This window comes from Meriones unguiculatus, chromosome 14 (assembly GCF_030254825.1).
Source record: "Meriones unguiculatus strain TT.TT164.6M chromosome 14, Bangor_MerUng_6.1, whole genome shotgun sequence".
Taxonomy (NCBI): Eukaryota; Metazoa; Chordata; class Mammalia; order Rodentia; family Muridae; genus Meriones; species Meriones unguiculatus.
The window spans coordinates 75,508,688-75,529,978 of record NC_083361.1 but is presented as its reverse complement, the minus strand read 5'-3'; the positions used below and the strand labels follow the sequence as shown (position 1 = coordinate 75,529,978).

Below are 21,291 nucleotides of genomic sequence, written 5' to 3'. Positions count from 1 at the left end.
GCTAGATATTTTTGTGTCCCCTGATGAGCTAAATGAGGAAGACAGGCACTTCATCAAGACTAGATTTTGCCTTCTTAAAAAGTGAGTTTCAATCCATAGAACAGAAGAACACTCCTGTATATGTCTCTCCACCTTATACCTTTACAGGAAGCAACTTTATAAACGAGACTATGAAATTCTTTTGCCTTTTGTCTTACAAACTTCATTATTTTCCAAAGCTACTTAAGCAGACACTTCCTCCTCCATCTTCATGGAAACTGTTAGGTAAATGATTATACAAAATCCCCTGGGCTTTACCTGTTTATCCCTTCTTGCTCTGCCAAAGCTCTGGCAGCCATTCATCTTCTTTCACTATCTTCACAGTTTCACCTTTTCTAGAATGCTGTGCAATTGGCAATAGAACGTGCAGATGTTCTAGACTAGGTTCCTTCACTTAAACTTCATCGCTTTAAGGCATTTGTGCCTTTTCATGACTTGACAACTCATTCGTTTTGTCAACGACTGACATTCCACTTTGCTTTTGTGCCATTATCGATGGATTTACAGTTTTTTCCTATATTCCACCCACAACCACTCTGTGAGGAGCGTGTTAAGCCTTTTCCTTTACAGACGAGAGGGCTAAAGTAGAGAGGTCACCTAGTCGTAGCCAGTGAACACATTGGGCAAGGTAGTTTTGCCACGATTATCTTAGGCTAGATGGTAGTAGATTTGATCCAAGAGAAAGAATTGGTGAGGAGGGAGAATGAAGAGTTTTTTTGCACCATTCACTTCCTGTTTGTATGTGTTTTGAAGGCCAGAAATCTCAGAGACTGGCTTCCTTTTGGATTTATAAAGTGATAAGGACAAATCAGCTCCTTCATGTCTTGAAGGACAGTTTCTTCTCTGGGAAGTACTTGGTCTCTGTGAAAGGTCTGCCTTAAGATTCGTCACTCTCTGTTTAAAAAGGGACTCACGGGGACATATTCAAACTATTCCACACATAAAATTCCAAAGTTTATTTTTCTTCATCCAAGGTTTTCCCAAGGTACTGAACAGTTGGAGACGTGGGGTTCAGAGGGGGCACTGAGGCAGATTGTCTTTTGGGGTAGAAGGTTTACTAGAAGGGTTATTAATGGTATATACTTATGTATAGACAGACAGACAGACAGACAGCCAGCATATCAGGGACATATGGTGTACAGCAGACCCATGAGTCAGAGAGGGATACCTCTCTTTAATATTTTAAAAGTGTTTTTGAGGTTATAATTATATAATTTCTTTTCCCTCTCCTCTAAACCTTCCCATATATTCCCCCTTTCCATAAATTTTTCAATTTCACAGCCTTTTAAAAATAAAAGTGTTGTTACATATGTGTTTGTATTATATGTATGCATACATTCTTAAGTACATAAACACAATTTACATAGTTTATATCTTGTTGCTTATATGTATGTTTCTGGCTGAAGCTCCTTTTTTTTAAAATATAAATTTCAGAGGAAGTGGCGAGGTTTGTGGAGTCTGTTCCTGATTCCTGGGAGGAAAGGGTGGAGGCAGGGGAGGGAATTCTGGAAGGAATATGCTTTTCTGTGGCTGTGGGGTAAGAGGGGTATTTTGTTATGGCGTACCCTTACATTGCTTCGGTGTGCCTGCTAGTGGTAATCTTGTGTAATCCTGGAGTCTGGCAATCTGAGTATGTAACTTCCTTGGAAAAATGACAGCAGCATCCGTCATTCTCATGAAATGTAGACACCTGAGGATTCTGGTTAGAGATCCCCAAAGAACCTCTTGGTAGTGACCTTGCCATTTCCTCTACGGCAGCTGTAAGAAAGAGGCTGCTGCAGGTGGGAATGGCCTGATGTAGCCTTGGACTCAACAGTTAGTTACCAGTTTCGTACATCTTTGGTACTTGGCAACAGGTTGGCAAACAGGGCCATCACACTAGTTCCCAGATTCCTCTGTGGGAGGCTACCTTACCTGCAGTCTGGTCTCCTCTCTTTTCCCTCCAAGGGTCTCACTATGTAGCCCTGGTGTCCTGGAACTCACTCTGTAGACTAGGCTGACCTCAAACAGAGACCTGCCTACCTCTGCCTCCCAAGTGCTGGGACTAAAGGCGTGCCCCACCACACATGGCTGGACTGGTCACTTTTACCAAATACCACTAGGCCGGTGACTGTTAACTGATTTGGAAAGACTGTGTTTGCCTCTCCTTGGCTGCAGGGATTCCAGGCATTTGATTATGACATCACCTTTATTAATGGACACCGTGGCCTTTAATAACAGCCTGCTTCTCTCTACAAGCTTAAGTGTTTCTCTTGGCTGACTTCCATCAAATGCTTTTGTATTTGAGGAAAATGAATGACTGTTTAGCAACTGGTAATTTTAAGGATTTAAAGAAATTTACTTCTAGAAGCTCTAGATTTATAAACTGGCAAAGAAGAAAGACAACTTAGCAGTTCCATGACTCCAAAAGGGTAAGTACTTCATCTTTTTTTTTTTCTTTCTTTCTTTTTTGAGGGGGAGGAAGGATGGCGAGTGCTATAGAAGACTGAGCCCACAGCCCTTTGGACACAGGAAACACTCTTCTCCCAGATCATACCCCAGCCTTCTTTTATTTTAATTTTGAAACAAGGTCTCACTAAATTGTCCAGGCTGTGCCAGAACTCACTAAGTTCACTCATGTAAATGTGTGATCCTGCTTTGGTCCCCAAAACCAGGAAAATATAGGCACCTTAAAGACCATTCCCGCCAGCAAAGGGGAAATGTACTAGAACTCATACTTATCTGTAAGAGAAATAAATTTTACTAAGTGGAACTCAGACTCTTGGCCTGCATGTCAAAAGTCAATTTCCACAGTGTATACTAAAGGTCCTGAGGTAAGAGTGGGGACTGCCACATGGAGGAGTCAGTAATAGGGCGCTTACCCATTATTGCCATGTTGAGAAATTACAGCTTTTCTGTGCCTGGTAAGTAGAGCCACAGACAGTATTATCTAGTTTTAATAAAACCCTCAAAATAGGACAAGTGGCTTTTGAAAAACGGCTTATTCTCATAATCAAATTTCAATCTCACTGAGACTGGAGAAATGGCTCAGGGGTTAAGAGCACTTGTCGTCCTTGCAAAGGATCCAAGTTCAGTTCCCGGCACACACACGGCAGCTCATAACCATCTGCGATAATTCCAGGGCATCTGATGCCCTCTTCTGACCTCCAAGGGCATCAGACACATGGGTGGTGCACACACATGTAGGCAAAACACTTATCCACTTAAATTTTAATATATATGTGTATATATGCATGGAAATGCTTTAGCTGTTTGAGAGTTTCCAGCCAAGTGTTTACCGTCTGCTCTGGCTTTTTCCAGGCAACCACTGGACTAGCCCAAGACCCAACAACCACTGGCTGTCTGGGCTGTCTGTTAAAGAGGCCCTATGACCTGTTTAATAACTGGAAGCTTGTGGTCACACCTACTGTCAATACTTGTGTTGCATACGTTTTAATATTTTGCTTTTCATCCCTAGATCTTCTTCTCCTTTCCAGCCCAGGCCCTGAACTCTATTTTTCAACCTGCCTGTGTTACCAGGGCAAAACTTAACTGGTATCAGAGAGAGGATTTTTGGATATATCAGACCATCAAATGGCAGGGCTCAGGGGCAGCAGCCTATCAGATTGTACTGTGTTACAGCCTTCTGCGGTTCTGAGAGCCTGGCTTTCTAGGGCCTTGCCTGTGAGGACTGAGCTTCTCCGATCTTCTTTGGCCATCTGCCCGGTGTCTGTGGACCCAGAGCTCTGCTGTGCATTTGGCAATCTCTCCCTGTTTATTTCACAAGCATCAGTGAATTCCTATCTGTGCCAGGCCTGCCATGTTAGGTATGGGGGGGGGGTGTCCAATAGGAGTAGTCTCTGGTCTCTGTCCTCATGAATCTGCTTGGGAAGACACATGGCTCAACATGGAATCACAATTGTGGCCCCTTCCATGGAGGGTGAGGCCTTTTTCCACGTAAGAAAGAGTGCTGCCATTTCACGTGTTGTGGGATGAAGCAATAATGCATTCAAAAGGCTTAACACAGATGTGTGCACATAAAAGGCACTGAGTGAGCACCACGTTACTAATTTTGTTCAAGGGAGGTGGCACAAGGAATCTCATTTGTAGACACTGGAGATGAGCCCTGTGGGGCACTTCAGAGTTAGGCTGGAAGCAGGGGTTGAAGCGATTTCCCCGAAATGGGACCGCTTGTCCACAGGCTCAGACAGGGCTGCCAGTCTCATTCATTCTGGCTGTCATAACAGGACTCACACCAGCGCCACTGTTCACCATACTCTGACTGCTTTCCGCTGCTGGTCTTCCAAATCATAGTCAATCTCTTCAGGGGGCTTTCTCTGCCACCCTCTTTCATATAGATATACTAAGGCCTATGAGTATCCGACTGGTCTGTGGCCTTCTGCAAACAGGTGTGTCTGCAGACACACGTGCCTCTCAGGCTCTCAGTCCCACACATCATTACATCATGCTCTTTGCTGACTGCTTATGTGACAACCAGCTTTCTCTATCAATCAGCTGTAAGGCACAGAGGGTGGTGTAGCTGAGACAGGGCTGTGTGTTCAGCCCGGAGGCGTACAGTTAGAGCTGATTAGCTGTTAGGGGACTGGATGACATTTCCTCCTCCTTTTGCACATGCCTTCTTGAGTGTATTTGTTTGAGATTTTCAAGACTTTGGGCGACGTGATTCTGGTTGCAAGAGGAAGTGGGGTTACTAAGGCTGCTGCTCCCCCTCTTGGCATCACGTTTCCGAGGGCTCCTAGCACGCTCCTGGGATGGTTATACGGAGTCTCGGAGATACAAGCTTTGGAAAGTCTCTGCAGACAACAACATGAGAATAGCCTTTCTCCTAGGCACACCACTGTTCTCAGGTATAAAATTACGCATCCAGAAAGCCATTGCAAGTTCCCAAGAGGAAGTTTGGGAGGGGGCTCGGGGCAGGCCTCTGCTACTTCCAGCTGCACTTACATGTAGGAGGCACGCGACCTTCCAGCTACACTGTACGTGGAAGTTCGTGTTCCAGCTTGGAGATGCGATTTGGTATTTCTTCCTGTGAGTACAGGCAGACCGTGGTGGTGCTGCCAACAGTGAGAGTAAGAGGAGGCCGTGGGTAGAGAGGATGAAAACAGTGGTTTCCTGGCTTGGAAGCTTCCTGCCTGCTCTGTTCCCACTTACCCCTTTCTCCCAGACCCCTTCAGTTGGAATCTCAAAGAAAGGCTCAAGCCAACTTTCTCCTCCGTGTGACTCCCTGACAGAACCTGTACAGTTCTTACTATTTGTGGGCTCCCTCCTCCTTAATTTCTGTATTTTCATCAGAAGCAATAATAGGTGTTTTTCTTCTCCCTGCTATACTGCATCACCGTGAGTTCCTGTGGCCAAGGGTACCTTGGCCTTCTCACTGGGCACCTCTGTATTTCAGGCTCATTTGCTTCAGTGTGGCAGACCAGCCGTTTCTGGCTGGTGGTAGGCAAACCGTAAGAATCACTTTGTCTCTTTAAAGACTGGTATTCAGTCTAGAAAACCAGGAAATCTTAAATCTTTGCAAATTGTTCATGTGATTCTGGAATATTCAGATTTGGAAACTGCTGTCCTAGGTTCTTTCTCTCTTTCTTTCTCTCTCTCTCTCTCTCTCTCTCTCTCTCTCTCTCTCTCTCTCTCTCTCTCTTTCTTTCTTTCTTTCTATCTTTCTTTCTTTCTTTCCTTCTTCCTGCCTTCCTTCCTTCCTTCTTTCTTTCCTTCTTTCTTTTTCTAAGCCTGAGTTTTCTGGAAGAAAAGGATGGAAGTAGGACCCCACAAATAAGTCAGGGACAGTGTAAGCTTTCTTTGTTCTATCCTCGTTCAGTCACAGAGTCACATAGAGGAGGTGGTTGCTCAACACTCAGTTCTTCCATCTTTCCCTTCAAATTGTTAGGCAAGTGTCATGGAGTCTGTTGTGGTAAAGTCTTTGTTTTTTGTTAATCCCATGAATCAATGGGCAATATTGCACCTTTAAACTATTCCAAATTTAGCTTTAGCCTTCAGTGGACACACCTGTGATTTGGAATGCAGACAAAAGGTTGCTTGATTGTCTCGAGAAACAAAATTGCGTAGGAAGTCCTAGGTTCATTTTAATAGACAGAAATTACATAGCCACAGGGTCAGGAAAACAACATCATGTGAGACCCTAGGGCCGCACATACAGCTTTGTTGAACCCCTCACAATAGTCTGCTGAATCAGAATGAAAAGCCTATTACCTCTAAAGTCTGGATGTCTAGAAGCTTAGACTGCTTTGCTGAGCCATCTCTGCCTCCTCTAGAAGAGAGGGGTATGGTTTATTCTTCCTACTTGTTTATTCAACAGATATCAGGCTCCTTTCTGTACTGAGCACTTTGCCGGGTACTTGAGTGAGTGGCCACTACTTACCCTCATGTGTGTGGATAGCTCCTAAACCTCCATTTAATATTGGTATTAAGGTTGTGTCTCATGTCAGCTATTTAGATGAATTCTTCATTGCTTGAGAGGTTAAAGGAAGCTTCTTTTTTGAAAAGTGAGTTAATTTTATGTTCTACATCGCTTATACAATTGTTTGGTAAAAACAAAACTTAAGTAGGTACATGATTTGCCCAGAATCTTTGATAATGATAAAAATGCCTTACTTATTTTATTGCTTTATTACATTAAAAAATGTTTCCATATGACTTATGTCACTTGAGCCTAGGCAGGGCAGGTGTGATTATCCCCAGATATAGAAGAAGAAATTGGAGTCCAAATGGTTCCTGGTGATGTGATTCCCAAGTGACATTCAAAATCAAATGAAAATAATGGCAATTTTAACTGTAGCTGTTTTTCTTTTGGAAGACTAGTTTATGCAGAAATGTTGGTAAGAACCATCATGGGAGAAGAATAAAAGAATCTGCTCCTGAACAACTTCACAACTCTGGAATGCTGTCCCCACCAAACAAGAGATGCATAGCCAGAAAGATTATGAGTCATTCTCTTGGGAAAATGTGATGGCAGTCTGAATGCTACATGACCCCTTATTCCCAAGAGCTTATTATTTAAAATTTAAATGTTATTCTTGGCAGTCTGATGGCTCTCACTCAGCTGAACCTCAACAGCAGAGGAGCATCTGAGAACAAAGGAAGCAGTTTCCTTCCCCCCACAACACAACTGTACTTTGATGGGTCCAGCCAGGGAAGATTGGGTCAAACAGTGAACTATGACTAGAGTAATAAAACAAACAGACATGCCTTGGGAGGAGCTGAGGATATGAGAATAGGCCTTGTCCATGCATAACTGTGTATGTGTGTGTGTATGAGTGGGTGGAGATGCCAGAATAGGACATAACAGAACTAAAGATATGCTCACCACTAGCATGGCTCTCTAGCTGTTAAGCTTTTCCAGGCCTTCCTTGGGCCTAATTCTCATTCTTCTGGGCTTTGACTAGCTCTGTTCCCTAACCAGGTGAACCAGGAAGAAGGTAATTTTCCTACGGACAAAAGACCATTGTATATCACAGATAAGGGTAACTAGCTTCTTTCTGTCTTGCTACCAGGAAGTAGGAATTTCAAGGTCTAGAATCCATTGGGGAGTGGGTTTATAACAACTGTATACAGCTAAGTACATTGTCAGTACGGTTAGTTTTTGTTAACCTAATACCAACTAGATTCATGTGAGAAGGGGAATCTCAACTGAGAAACGACCTCCATTACACTGAAGTGTGGGCATGCCTGTGGGAGCATTTTCTTGCTTTATGGTTGATGTGGGAGTGCCTTGGCCCCTGTGAACAGTGCCACACTTGTGCAGGTGGTTCTAGAGTGTATAAGAAAATAAGCTAGTCAGAGGGGCAAGCTAGTGAGCAGTGTTCCTTTATCATCTCCGCTGCAAGCCCAAGCCTCCAGCTTCTTCCCTTGAGTTCCTGCTTTGGTGTGGTAGTTTGAATGAAAAAAAGGCCCTATAGACTCATAGATTTGAATACTTGTCCTCAGTTGGTGAAAGTGCTTGGGAATGATTAGCGACGGAGGCCTTGTTGGAGGGAGTGTTAAGGTTTCAAACCACTTGTGCCATTTCAAGTGTGTTGTTTGCCTCCTGCTTGTGGCTTAAAATACGAGCTCTCAGCAGCTGTTCTCCAGCTCTGCCGCCTGTTGCCTGTTATCTCCGCTTTGCCATCATGTACTCCAATCCTCCACAATGTAAGCCTAAGTTAAGCATTTTCTTTTATAAGTTGCCTTGGTCATGGTGTTTTATCACAGCAATAGAAAAGTAACTAGGACACTTGGCTTCCATTGTTAATGGACTGTAACCTGTAAGCCAAATAAACTCTTTTAGTTTTTTATTTTTTTGAGAATAGGTTTCTCTGTGTAGCCTTGGCTGTAGACCAGGCTGGCATCTAACTCACAGAGCTCTTCCTGCCGCTGCCTCACTGAGTGCTGGGATTACAGGCGTGCACCACTGAGCCCGGCTAACTCTTTCTCCCTAGATTGCTTTTGGTCATGGTGTTTATCATAGCAATGGGAAGAAGACTAGGGTTGTCAACATCTACAAAGACTCCCTATTTTTTGTGATAGTGGCTTCCAAATGTTATTATTCAAAAGAACCATTGTTAGGTCCAAAGGAGACTCCAAAGGCTGTCCATGTGTCCAACCTGGACTGTAGGAGGATTTCTTTCCTCATGAACTTGTGAAGCTCACCTCTACCAAGGGCATCATTTCCCACGGGACAAAGGAGTATCTGTGGTGCCTCTAAGCATACCAGAACGCACACTGGCCTCCAGGCTCCTCGGTATCACAAGTACCTGTTACACAGTTCAAAGTCCATGCTAACATCCTGGCGCTTCTCACCCGTCCCCTCACCTAAACTTTTCCAGCTCATGGACTTTCCTGTTTATTCTCCTTATAAGTCTGCTATTTTCCCTATGCCCTTTCTCTCTGTGTCCTTCTCTCTCTGTCTCTCTTTCTGCTGGCCTACCTTTTTTTTCTCTGCTCTGGACTCTTCCAGATGCCTTTGGCCTTCTCTCTCTCTCTCTCTCTCTCTCTCTCTCTCTCTCTCTCATATTTACAAAAAAACATTCCCCTTAACCATACCATGGACTGGCCATGTCATCAGTTTATACATCTATCACCATATAAGGTAGGCCTAGGAAATATCTCCCTTTTGCAGAGCAAAAAACTGAGGCAGAGACACTTCCACACTGTAGCCCTAACAAGGTACAGAAATGAATCCTGAGTCTCAAGTTCATTTGAACATCCTGGCTCTTTAATTCATTTAAACATTCATTCGTTCATTCATTCAGTCAGTCAATAAGCACACTTTGAATAGAAGTTTTATCCCAGGCAGCTGGTATTTGAGAAAATTGTTATGTATAAATGTGTATGTATGTATACAGATATATGTTTGTGTAGGTGTGTGTATACAACCTCTACCTTTGTAGATTAACAGTCTAGTGATCTTTTAATTCAAACCAGTTTTCTTTACAGCCTTCCTATTTCAGAAGTAATATGGATTTTTGTGGCGGGTTTAGTGCCTGAAATTTGGGACATCAACAGAAAAAGTGACTTTTCTTTGCTGCATTTCAGGCGTGCACAGAATGATTTCCCCGTAAGAGGTACAGGGCCCACCAACAAGGGGGAACAGACTTTGAAGTTAGTTACCAGGTTCAAATGGGAACCCAGACTCCTCTGTTATGATTATGGATAACTTTCCTAAATTCTTTGAGCTTCAACTTGCTTGCTGATCAATAGAATGAAGATTGTAATATCCACTTCAAAGGATTACCAGGAGAATTGCCTGGAGCCCCCTGTGTGATGTGCCTGGCTAGTTAGTGGTTAGCACTTGTGGTAAACACAGCTGTGACTGGGCCCTTTCTAAACACCCTGGAGAACATGTGGATCCCCAAGCCTCCTACTTACTTCTTTAAAAAGGAATTCTTATCCTTTGAGCCTTTACCCTCTGCTGGTTCTACTCATTCCTCAGTTCTGAGTTGAGATACTATTTATTTGGGATGTATGAGTTGGTGATCAACACATTTTAACTGGTGACTCATTTTAACTGGTGACTCAATCCAAATCCAAACACAAAGGGAACTGGACCGAAAGTCAAAGGCTCAAGATTGCCTTTTGAATGACATTTCCATGTTTTATTAGACTTATAGTAAAAGGAGGTGAGGTTTCAAGCCAAGCTAGTCTTTGTTTTCATCAGCGCTGAGCTTATATCATCAACATTGAGTTGTTTTCTTTGCTCTTTTCTGAGACACAATCTGATCCTTGTAGTTGATGAATTTTTAGTATCCCTTTCTTTTAATTCCTCATTTCATAAACTTGATTAGCCCTGTGGTCTATGTGCTTAGGGACTATTTGCACAGGGTTAAATCACTCTTGTCTGTTCTTGTTTTCCAGGAAGGTCACTGGAGTTTCTGCACATGTGGCTGAGATCTTCTATAGTAACATCTCCTGCTCTGAAGGAGGCCATGTTGACATTCCCTGAGACCCTACAGGGTGACCTTTCCTCTAACTGCTCCAAGGAAAACAGCCTCATGCCAGAAGCTATATTTAGTGCCCTTTGGCTAACAGACTTTTCTAAAACCTATATACAGTGATAAGTAAAGTCAACGTTTAAAATCTCCTTTAAATGACCTCTCCTGCTACCCCTCCAGGGATAGACTTCAACAGAGTGACCAAGTTTACCATTCTCAGAGCAAGCATGCTTTCCCAGGCCTGTGTGTGTGCATGTGGGAGACCCTCTGTGGGAAAGACTTTCTGTGTCCATCTTCTAGGAAGTAGAGTGGGTTAAAAAAGAGGAAGACGTAAACTCACATTTAATGGAATATTGGTTCCATCAGTGTGCATCAGGAGCCCTTTAGTGACCGACTTCTGTTTCAAGTCTATAAACAATGACATCATCAAGGCTAAAACTCTTCACCTGCATTAAAAGGTCAAGTTTTGCTTAGACTTAAATTCCCTCAACTCTCAAATTCAGGAGTAATGAGGACTCCCTTAATCTTTGAGAAGTACCTGAGGTAGCAGAATTGATCAGGAGAATTTATTAAGGAGGCAAGATATGTGAAGACATATTTTTTTGAATGGGAAGCAATGGCAAAAAGAAAAAACACTGCTATTTGAATTAACAATAGTAATTGAAATTGCAAAAGCATTGTGATGGCACTGAAACAACACTGTTGTGTACAGGGCTATGAACTCCTGCATCAAGGAGGAGGGGAAGAAAGAAGAGAAGACAAAGACCAGGAATAATGGACAAGGTCTGGTCAAATCAGGTAACTTTGCCTTAGGGGCAATTAAGACTTAGTGAGAACCAAGACTAAAGATTGGTTTTTCATGGGGAGCAAATCTCTGAACCATACCTATACCCTTAAAGCCTTTTAGTGGTTGGAGATTAGCACAAACCAATTGCTTGAGGCTTATAAATAACTGTCTTAGAACAGGCCACTCAATGCCCTTTTTGTTGAGTAGAACCATCTTGCCTACCCTGCTTAGTCAAGGTAGTCATTGTTTCTCCCTCCTCTTCTTTACTCATTCATTCACTCACTCATTAATTTTTTTTTTCAGTGAGTATATACTGTGTAGCATGTATAATGCTAGATCCAATGTGTTAGTCCCTGTTCTATTGGTGTGAAGAGACACCGTGACCATGGCATCTCTTGTATGGGAAAACATTTGATGGTGGCTGGTTTACAGGTTTGGAGGTTTAGTCCATTTCCATTGTGGTTTGGAGCATGGTGGCATGCAGACATGGTGCTAGAGAAGTGGCTGAGAGTTCTACATCTGGATCTGCAGGCAGCAGTAGGAGACCTGGGGTCTGGCTTGATCATCTGAGACCTCAGATCCCACCCCCAGTGACACACTTCTTCCAACAAGTTCACCTGCACTCTAACAAAGCCACAGCTCCTAACAATGCCACTCTCTATGGTCCTATGGGGGCCATTTTTATTCAAACCGCCGCATCCAAGGAAAGAAATGGAAAGGCCCAAATATAATACTCGTCTTAGGTAGCACTGACTCACAAAACACGAGATGAAGTGATTTGCCATTTGTTCAAAAGTTCAAAGTCACTGAACAAAATGATGCCGTTTGTCACACAAAAACTTGTAGAGCAACTACTTTTTTATGATACAGTGGAGTAGGCAGTGGAAATACAGTTGGAACAAACAGAAGTGCACATTCAAATGCGGGTGACAATACTGTATAATCACACAAACAACCATTTTAGTAAAAAAAAAATACTACAAAACAGTTATAGAGGATGCTATGAAATTTTGTAAAGAGCTGGAAGCTGGGGTATGGGTGGTGTTTTGGGGATGCATGTTATGTGGTTAGAAGAGGCATCCATGAAATAAATGAAATAAAGAGAGTTAATTAACTTCAACCAGAGTGTTGGAAAAACTAGATACACATGCAAAAACCGATATTGGACCCTTATGCACAGAAATGAATTAAAGAACTAAAGCATTAGACTAGAAACTAATATTTCCCAGGGAAAAAAAGTTTATATTGTTGGTCTGGGCAATGATTTCCTTTTGGATTTGATATAAAAAGCCAAGGAAACAGAAGCTAAACATACAAGTGGAACCTATAGCAACTTAAACCCCCTGACATAGCAAAGCTAACCATCAGCATCACGGCAGGGCGAGCTGGAGAACCAAAGAAAACATTTGCAAACCACACAGCTAAAAATATTAAAGGCACTTGACTCCAGGGAAACAACAACAGCAAAAAAGCAAAATCAAAGCAATGCAAAACCTAACCTGGTGGTTGGGTTATCGCTCAAATGGCGAATGTTTGCTTGGTAAACACAAAGCCATTCTTAGCTCCCCAGCACCACACAAACCAGGTGCAGTTTTATGTGCCTAGATAGATACTGGAGTTAAAGATTATCCTTGAGTACTTGGTGTGTTTGAGAGCAGGCTTGAATACACAAGACCCCGTCTTCAAGAAGGGAGCAAAAGAAAAATAAAAAAGGTACCCCCCCATTGATTAAAATAAAAGCAAAGGATTTGAATAGATATTTCTCCAAAGACATATAGCTAGCTGGTCAACACACACAGGAAGAGATGTTCAGTGTCATTAACTATTAGAGAAATTCAAATTAAGTATGCTATCACCTCACCTCTGTGAGGGTGGCTATTCTCTAATGAAATATAACAAGTGTTGGCTAAATATTTTGGAAAACCGAAAGTCTGACTTATTAATAGGGTTGTAAAATGTTGTAAGCCCATGGGAAAAAATGTAAGGAGATTACTCAAAAATGAAATAAAATAAAAAGTCTACATTATAATCTAAGAGTCCTGCTTCTGGATATATTTTAAAAGAGTTGAAATCAAGATTTCAAACAAATGTTAGCATTCTATGTTTATTGCAGTCCTGTTCACAACAGCCAGGATGAGGAAACATTTCAAATATTCCTTCATAAATGAATGGATTAAAACTATGGAATACATACTCAACAGAGGATGCTGTTCAGCTTTAAAAACAAACCTCTGCAAAATTAAACAACGTGGATGGACCTTGAGGTCATTTTGCACAAGAAAACGAACCAGTCACAGTTGAACAAATATTGTACAATTGCACGTCTGACATTTCCCAAATAGTAAAACTTGTACAACGGTGGTTGCCGTGGGCTCAGGAGAGGAAGAAATAGGGGTAAAGTTTCAGTTATGCAAAATGAAGTTCTGGAAATCTGTGGTATAGTATTTGCTTCTACAATGGCTTACAACAACATTTTAAACATTTTATACTTTTATATCTGTTTTAAAGGGTTGATCTTGTTTTAAGTGTTTTACAATAGTAGTAGTGGTAATAGTAACAAACAGAAACTCTACGGTAAAGAATAATTCTATAATTTCAATATAACAACAATTAAGATAGCTAGCTGATAGGTGTAGTAGGATTCAGCTGTGCTGTCTTGGTGGACAACCTTGTCTCGAGGTTTTTAGGGAAGGGAAGGCATATGAAGAGCACCAGAGCTGTGCTGTATGTGCTGGCTTTCTCAGGACTGAAGTTTTCAGTCTCAGAGCAAAAAGAAATCACTGGACATTTTCAACAGAATAGAGAACGATATTTTTTTCCACAGAAGATCACTTTAGCTATAGCAACCAAGGAAGTTTTTGATGGGGACTCAGAATGTGCTAGTAAGTTGAGTTTTCTGCAGTTGTCTGGATGAGGTGAGATGGCAGCCTGGGTTCAGATGCCGGAGCACACACAGAGAGAAGCCAAAGGATAAGATGTATCAAGAAATGAAATGAACAGGACCTCGTGATGGATGAGCCTTGGGTTGGGTGAGTGAAAGGGGTGTCATCGGACACTGTTGTCAAAGCTGGATGGCTGATGGGACACTGATGATGAGAACCACAATTATTTTTGAAGACAGACTTTTCTCATATTTTACCTTATACACACCATCTGCCTTTAATACATTCACTTAGAGAGATCATGTAGCTGGCTGCCTTGAGGTCTGTATATCTTGTTAAGTTTTTATCATATTTTATTTCAATTGAGATTTTGTTGGAATGCAAAAAAAAAATGTAGACTTGTTTTGCTGTTCTGTGCCTAGAAAAAGTATTTGGAGAAAACTATTGGGCTAGATATTTGTTTGTCTGTCCCTTTGGTTCTCCTCCAGCTTTGATTTATTCTGTAATGGGCAGGGCCAGTACTTGTTCTGCTTCAGCCTTTAATCACAATAGAACATTTCCCACACCCCTGCTTTCTATTCTTGGATTGCTTCATGAGAAACGACATTCGTCACATGTTTACAGTATGTTCAGTTGTATTGCGGTTCAGACAGCTACGCTGAAGTGTGCAGGTTTCCCTCCACAGTGACTGCTGAGGGGACTTTTGAGGTCAGTGGTGATTTAAGCTACAATCTACAGATCTGATTTCTTGTATCTAGTCTTAAGGTAACTGCTGCGCTTTAACAATACTTCTGCTGACTGAAGCGAGTTGGTCAGGGATGCTATCCATAAGGTGTTTGTTACTCGTGTTTTCAAATGACATTATCAGGCAATTCATGAATGCCACAGCACAGTCCATCAATGCCATCACCACCAGGAAGAGACTCTGTTACTTTATCTTTTTTTTTTTTTTAATTTAGCACCTCTTTTCTAGGTATGGGACTATTAGATGTAAGATACTAGCACACCGAGACCCACACCTATGGTGATAGATAAGGAAATGTGCATTTGCGCAGGGGCCCACATCCCAGTGAGGCAATATGAAGAAAATGATGCCACTTTAGATAATGAGCAGCACAGACACAGAATTTTCAGGTGCTGTGAGATTGTAGAATACAGAGAAATCACTTCTTTGGGGCCTTGGTGTGTGTGTGTGTGTGTGTGTGTGTGTGTGTGTGTGTTGAAGATATGCCTTTGAAATATCGTTTTTAGATAGCTCCTCTAACCTGAAGGCAAGTGACAGTAAGCCAGACAGGTACAAAGCTTCAGCCAAAGGAAGATTAGCCACTACCTGGGAGGTAAGGGTGCCAGGTAGTGGCACCTGGTAGGGAGGCTAGAGCTAGGTTGAGGAAGACAGATAAGGGCCCTGTAAAGTCTCACCAACTCTATTACTTTGGAGGCAATGAAAAGCCAGTGAACGTGTCATAGTTTGACCTCAGGTGTGTGCTGAACAATAGTTGATGATCTAAGGACAATGGGAAAATCAGTCTAGCAGGCAAAAATGGTCCAATTGTCACTTAAGTGAGCCCCTGGCAGCTCTGTAGGAGACTGGAGAGAGGCAGAGGTTAGGTGGTTAGACAGAGGTTAGATACGAAAATTCATCAATGTAATCCACCATATAAACAAACGAAAAGGAAAAAAAATAGATCATCATCTTACTAGATACAGAAAAAGCCTTTGACGAAATCCAGCACCCCCTCATGATAAAAGTTATGAAGAGATCAGTGATACAAGGCTCATACCTAAACTTAATAAAGGCAATATACAGCAAGCCTATAGCCAACATCAAACTTAATGGAGAGAAACTCAAAGAAATCCCACTAAAATTGGGGACAAGTCAAGGCTGTCCACTCTCTCCATATCCCTTCAATATAGTACTAGAAGTTCCAGCTAGAGACCACTATGACAACTAAAGGAGATCAAAGGGATACAAATCAGAAAGGAAGAAGTTAAAGTACAGCTAGTCACCAATGATATGACAGATACACAAGCAGTCCCCAAAGTTCCACAAGAGAACTCCTGTAGCTGGTAAACTCCTTCAGCAAAGTGGCTGGATACAAGATTAGTTTTAAAGAAATCAGCAGCCCTCCTGTATACAAATGACAAATGGGCCGAGAAAGAAATTAGGCAAACCACACTCTTCACAGTAGCCACAATAATATAAAGTATCTAGGGGTAATTCTAACCAAGGGAGTAAAAAAACTTGTATGACAAGAACTTCAAGTCTCTGAAGAAAGAAATTGAAGAAAATACCAGAAGATGGAAAGATCAGTAGGATTAACATAGTAAAAATGGTCATCTTACCAAAGGCAATCTACAGATTCAATGCAATCCCCATCAAAATACCAACACAATTTTTCACATACCTTGAAAGAACAGTTATAAACTTCATATAGAAAAACAAACCAACAAACAAAACCCTAGAATAGCTAAAACAGTCCTATACAATAACAGAACTTCTGGAGGCCTTAAGCTACACTACAGAGCAATAGTAATAAAATCTGCATGGTACTGGCATAGAAATACACTGGTTGCTCAATGGAATCAAATCAAAGACACAGTAATAAACCTATGTACACCTGATTTTTGACAAAGGAGCCAAAATGATACAATGGAAAAGAGACAACATTTTCAATAAATGGTGCTGGTCTAACTGGGTGAATACATGTAGAAAAATGCAAATAGATCTATGTATATGTCGCTCTGCACAAAACCCAAGTCCAAGTGGATCAAAGCCCTCGACATAAAACCAGACACACTAAATTTGTTAGAGAGAAAGTGGGGAAGAGCTTTGAACTCATTGGCACAGGAAACAACTTTCTGAACAGAACACCAACAGCTCAGGCTCTAAGATCTACAGTTAATAAATGGGACCTCTTGAAACTGAAAAGCTTCTGCAAAGCAAAGGATACTAACAATAGAAGGAATTGGCAGTCTACAGATAGGAAAAAGATCTTCACCAATCCTACATCTGACAAAGGGCTAATATCCATAATATATAAAGAACTCAAGAAATGAAGCACCAACAAATCAAGTAATCCAATTTAAAAATGGGACACAGAGCTAAGCAGAGAATTATCAACAGAGGAGTCTCTAATGGTGGAGAAACACTTAAAGAAATGCCAGCGTCTTTAGTCATCAAGGAAATGCAAATCAAAATGACTCTGAGAGTCCATCTTACACCTGTCAGCATGGCTAAGATCAAAAACTCAAGTACATGCTGATGAGGATGTGGAGAAAGGGGAACCCTCCTACATTGCTTATGGGAGTTCAAACTTGTACAACCATCTTGGAAATCAATCTGGCACTTTCTCAGAAAACTGGAATAGCCATACGTCAAGACCCAGCTATACCACTCTTGGGCATACACCCAAAAGAAGCTCCACCATACAACAAGGACATTTGCTCACTCATGTTCATAGCAGCTTCATTCATAGTAGCCAGAAACTGGAAACAACCTACATGCCCCTCAACCAAAGAATGGATACAGAAAGTGTGGTACATTTACACAATGGAATACTACTCAGTAATTAAAAATAAGGAAATCTTGAAATTTGCAGGCAAATGGATGGAACTAGGAAAGATCATCCTGAGTGAGGTAACACAGACCCAGAAAGATACACACGGTATATACTAACTTACAAGTGGATTTTAGTCATATAGTATAGTAGAGACATACTACAATGCACAGACCCCCAAGAAAAATAAGTAAAAAAGAAGAACCCAAGGGAGGATGCATAAATATCATTCAGAAGGAGAAAAAGAATAGACAGAGGTAGTGGTTGAAGAGTGGGAAGAAGGTAGAAGAAGGAGCATAGAGAGAAATAAGCGTGGAGATCAGACCTGGGGAGACCGGGGGTGGAAGGCAGAAGGCCTGCAGAGAAAAGAGAAATGGTGGGTGGGGGCATCTCTGTGACAAGCTGCAGACCTAAATCAGAATAGGCCTCTGGGAAGATATGAGGGGGACTCCAGCTAAGACTCCTAGTAGCAGGGGCCATGGAGACTGAAGAGGACACCCTTTATCTAGACAAGACTCCCAGTGGATGGAGGTGATCACCGACCCACTCCCTAAAACCTCCGTCCAAAACTTATGCTGCTGACAAGACCTGCAGGGGACAGAGCTAGAACAGACAGAGCAGAGATTGAGGGAATGTCTAACCAATGCTGGGCCCAACCCTAAGACCCATCCCATGGAAGAGAGCCAACCCCTATCACTATCAATGGTACTCTGACACACTTGCAGACAGGGGCCTACCAGAGCTGTCTCTTAGAGGCTCCACCCAGCAACCGCTTGAAACAGATACTGAGATTCAGAGTCAAACATTTGGTAAAGCATAGGGAATCTATTGGAAAAGAGGGGGGAAGGATAAATGGACCTGGAGGTGACAAAAGCTCCACAAGACCATCAGAGCCAATCAACCAAGGCCCATAGAGACCTATGGAGTATGAAGCACCAAGCAAGGACAATGCATGGTCTGGACATAGGTCCTTTACTTTCAAGTAGCTGATGGGCATCTTAGGCTTCATTTGTACTCACTAGTTAGGGGACTGGGGTATATCTCTGACACAGACTATGTGGCCTGCTTTTTGATCACTTCCCCCTGATGGGACTACCCTACCAGGCCACAGAGGAGGAAGACGAACTCAGTCCTTATGTGAATAGATGAGCTGGGTGTCTGGGTAGGGGGCTGTCTTATTCTGAGGAATAGAGAAGGAGGGTGAGGAAAGGAGGGTGGGGCTGGGAGGAGAGGAGGGAGGAGCCTATGACCAAGATGTAAAGTAAATTAATTAATAAAAACGAAAAGAAAACAAAGTGAGAGAGAGACACACATACACACAGAGATGTCAGGGCACTGAAAACAGAGGGATGACCTCGTGACCTTGTTAGGACATATTGAGAAGGTGGACATCTCTAAGCCAAGAAGCTGAATCAGAAGAACCCCAGCCTCCTGGTACCATAACCTTGTCGCCTCTTGAAATGTGAGAGAATGAATTTCTGCTGTATAAATCACATTCCCTGTGGTATTTTGTTGTGGCAACCTGACCAAACCAACACCCTCCCTGTGAGCTAAATCTCACCATTGTCCAAGTCTGCCTGGAAAGCGATTATAAGAAGTCTCCTGGGAACTGACCATGCTCTCTGTTTTTCATTTCTCCAACTGGCTCACCTTCTCCATCACTATAATCACAGAGACGATGGCCAAGAGAAGTGGGAGAGTTTGGACACTTGATCAGGAATGTCACTGGGTAGTTTTGTCCAGGTTGTGGCTTTGTCCTAAAGAACCTGCTAGTCGATTTAAAAGCTCAAAGACTCATTACACTGTACTATCTTAGATGCGGATTCTTATGCTTTCAGGAGGGAGAACACACCAGCTCAAACTGGAATGACCACCGAGGTCTGTTGACAAAATACAGCTTGGGAGAATAATATATATGTAAAGAGACTGTCTTCAAGAAGAAAGGCCACTAGGGAAGCTAAGGGGCACTTTATGGAATCCCTGTGCCTCTGGAGGGGGTGACTTCATTACTACTTCCAAAGAAAGAGGAAGGTGAGCCTTACTTGGTTTTCTTAATTGGGCAAACGTAGGGATGCTGTCTGACTAGCTCAGTGTAACCAACAGGAAGACAGAGTTTTCAGAGAGAATTGCTGGATGTGACCAAGTGAGTATCCAGATCTACGAAGAGCCATTTACCTCAGGGTTGCTTACATTAAACCGATGAGAAGAAATCTTTCACTCAAATATACTTAAAATTTGGAGATAGCAAATTTTCTTGTTTTTGGCTAGTAACAAAAGAAATGATAAATGAGAGCAAGCTCGTTTATCTAAGGGCACGGCCTCTGCAGTTCAGCAAGATCTGGAGAGTATGCTTTCTGTCTACTGCTCTGAGATGGGGTACAGTGAGGGGGGATGAGTCAGAGTCAGTTTAGAAGACAAACAACCAGCATTGGAGCCATGGCCCATAGGTTATTCAGCATATGGGCTCAGGACAGTTATTTAACTGCCCCCAGAATCTTCCATGCTCCTCTATAAACCCGACACACTGTAGACATTTCTGTACGGAGTGACTGTGAGGATGCAGTGTGACTGCGGATGAATAAAACCAAACAAAAGCAAAAAACAAGCAGTTGGGTGGAGATGACGAAGGTGGGCTTGGCTCACTACCAGGAAAATGACTCACGACTGCACGTCAGTGTCTCAGTTTGAGTTACTGTGACAAATGAGTGTGGAAGGTCAGAAGTTCCCCAGCCTTCCACCACTCACCAACAAAGCGAGCAAATACCGGCTGTGCTAGGAACCTGCAATTGTAGGAACAAGAAGCTCAACTGATACTCCCTGTTCTGGCTTTATGCTTAATATTTTACACGACAATAGTGCTGCATATAACATGTGAGGTCCAAAAAGGCTTTGAGACTCAAAACACAGCTACTAAGCTTTGGAACTAGATCATGAGCTTGGTGCCATGCTCCTAAGTTTAAAGCTAAAGGTTTTCTTTCTTTCTTTCTTTCTTTCTTTCTTTCTTTCTTTCTTTCTTTCTTTCTTTCTTTCTTTCTTTCTTTCTTGTGTATTTTATACCTTGCCTTTGTACATGACAGTGAATATTGACAAGAAATACATATTTAACTAACTCATTATCAGTTTATAGCTTGGAAAGAATTCATTTACCATTCTTACTCACACTAAACACTTTTGGTTAGAAGTAAACATTGTTATACTTTCTTATTGAACAGATATGCCAGGTTGCATATATCACATAGACATCAGAAGAAAATCTCTGTACTTAAGATACATTCCATTTCAATAGACAGTACTCTAACATGGCTACTGCAGGGGGATTTGTTCTAGCAGGCTGATAGAGAAGCGTGTTGACATTTACAGACTAGAATCTTTGCCAGTGTGATGCTAAGCAATTACTATGGTAATTTATGTGGTTAGTACCTCAGTTACTAGCAGTGTAATGTCCCTTTTCATGTGTTTTCCATTTTTTTAGATAAATTATCTGTTCATGTGTTACTTAAAATATTGGTTATGTACTAGTAGACAGCTTTAAATTCAAGACAAGTCTTTCATCTCTTACTGTAATGTCTTCTCATTATTTTCTTTTTTTAATTTATTTT

The 21,291-nt window shown here is 42.0% G+C and overlaps 1 protein-coding gene across 4 annotated transcripts in view; it reads right to left on the bottom strand.

The window, feature by feature from the left end:
* Me3 (malic enzyme 3) overlaps nucleotides 1–21,291 on the bottom strand; it is a 174,309-nt gene that overhangs the window by 95,835 nt on the left and 57,183 nt on the right. The window lies entirely within an intron of this gene.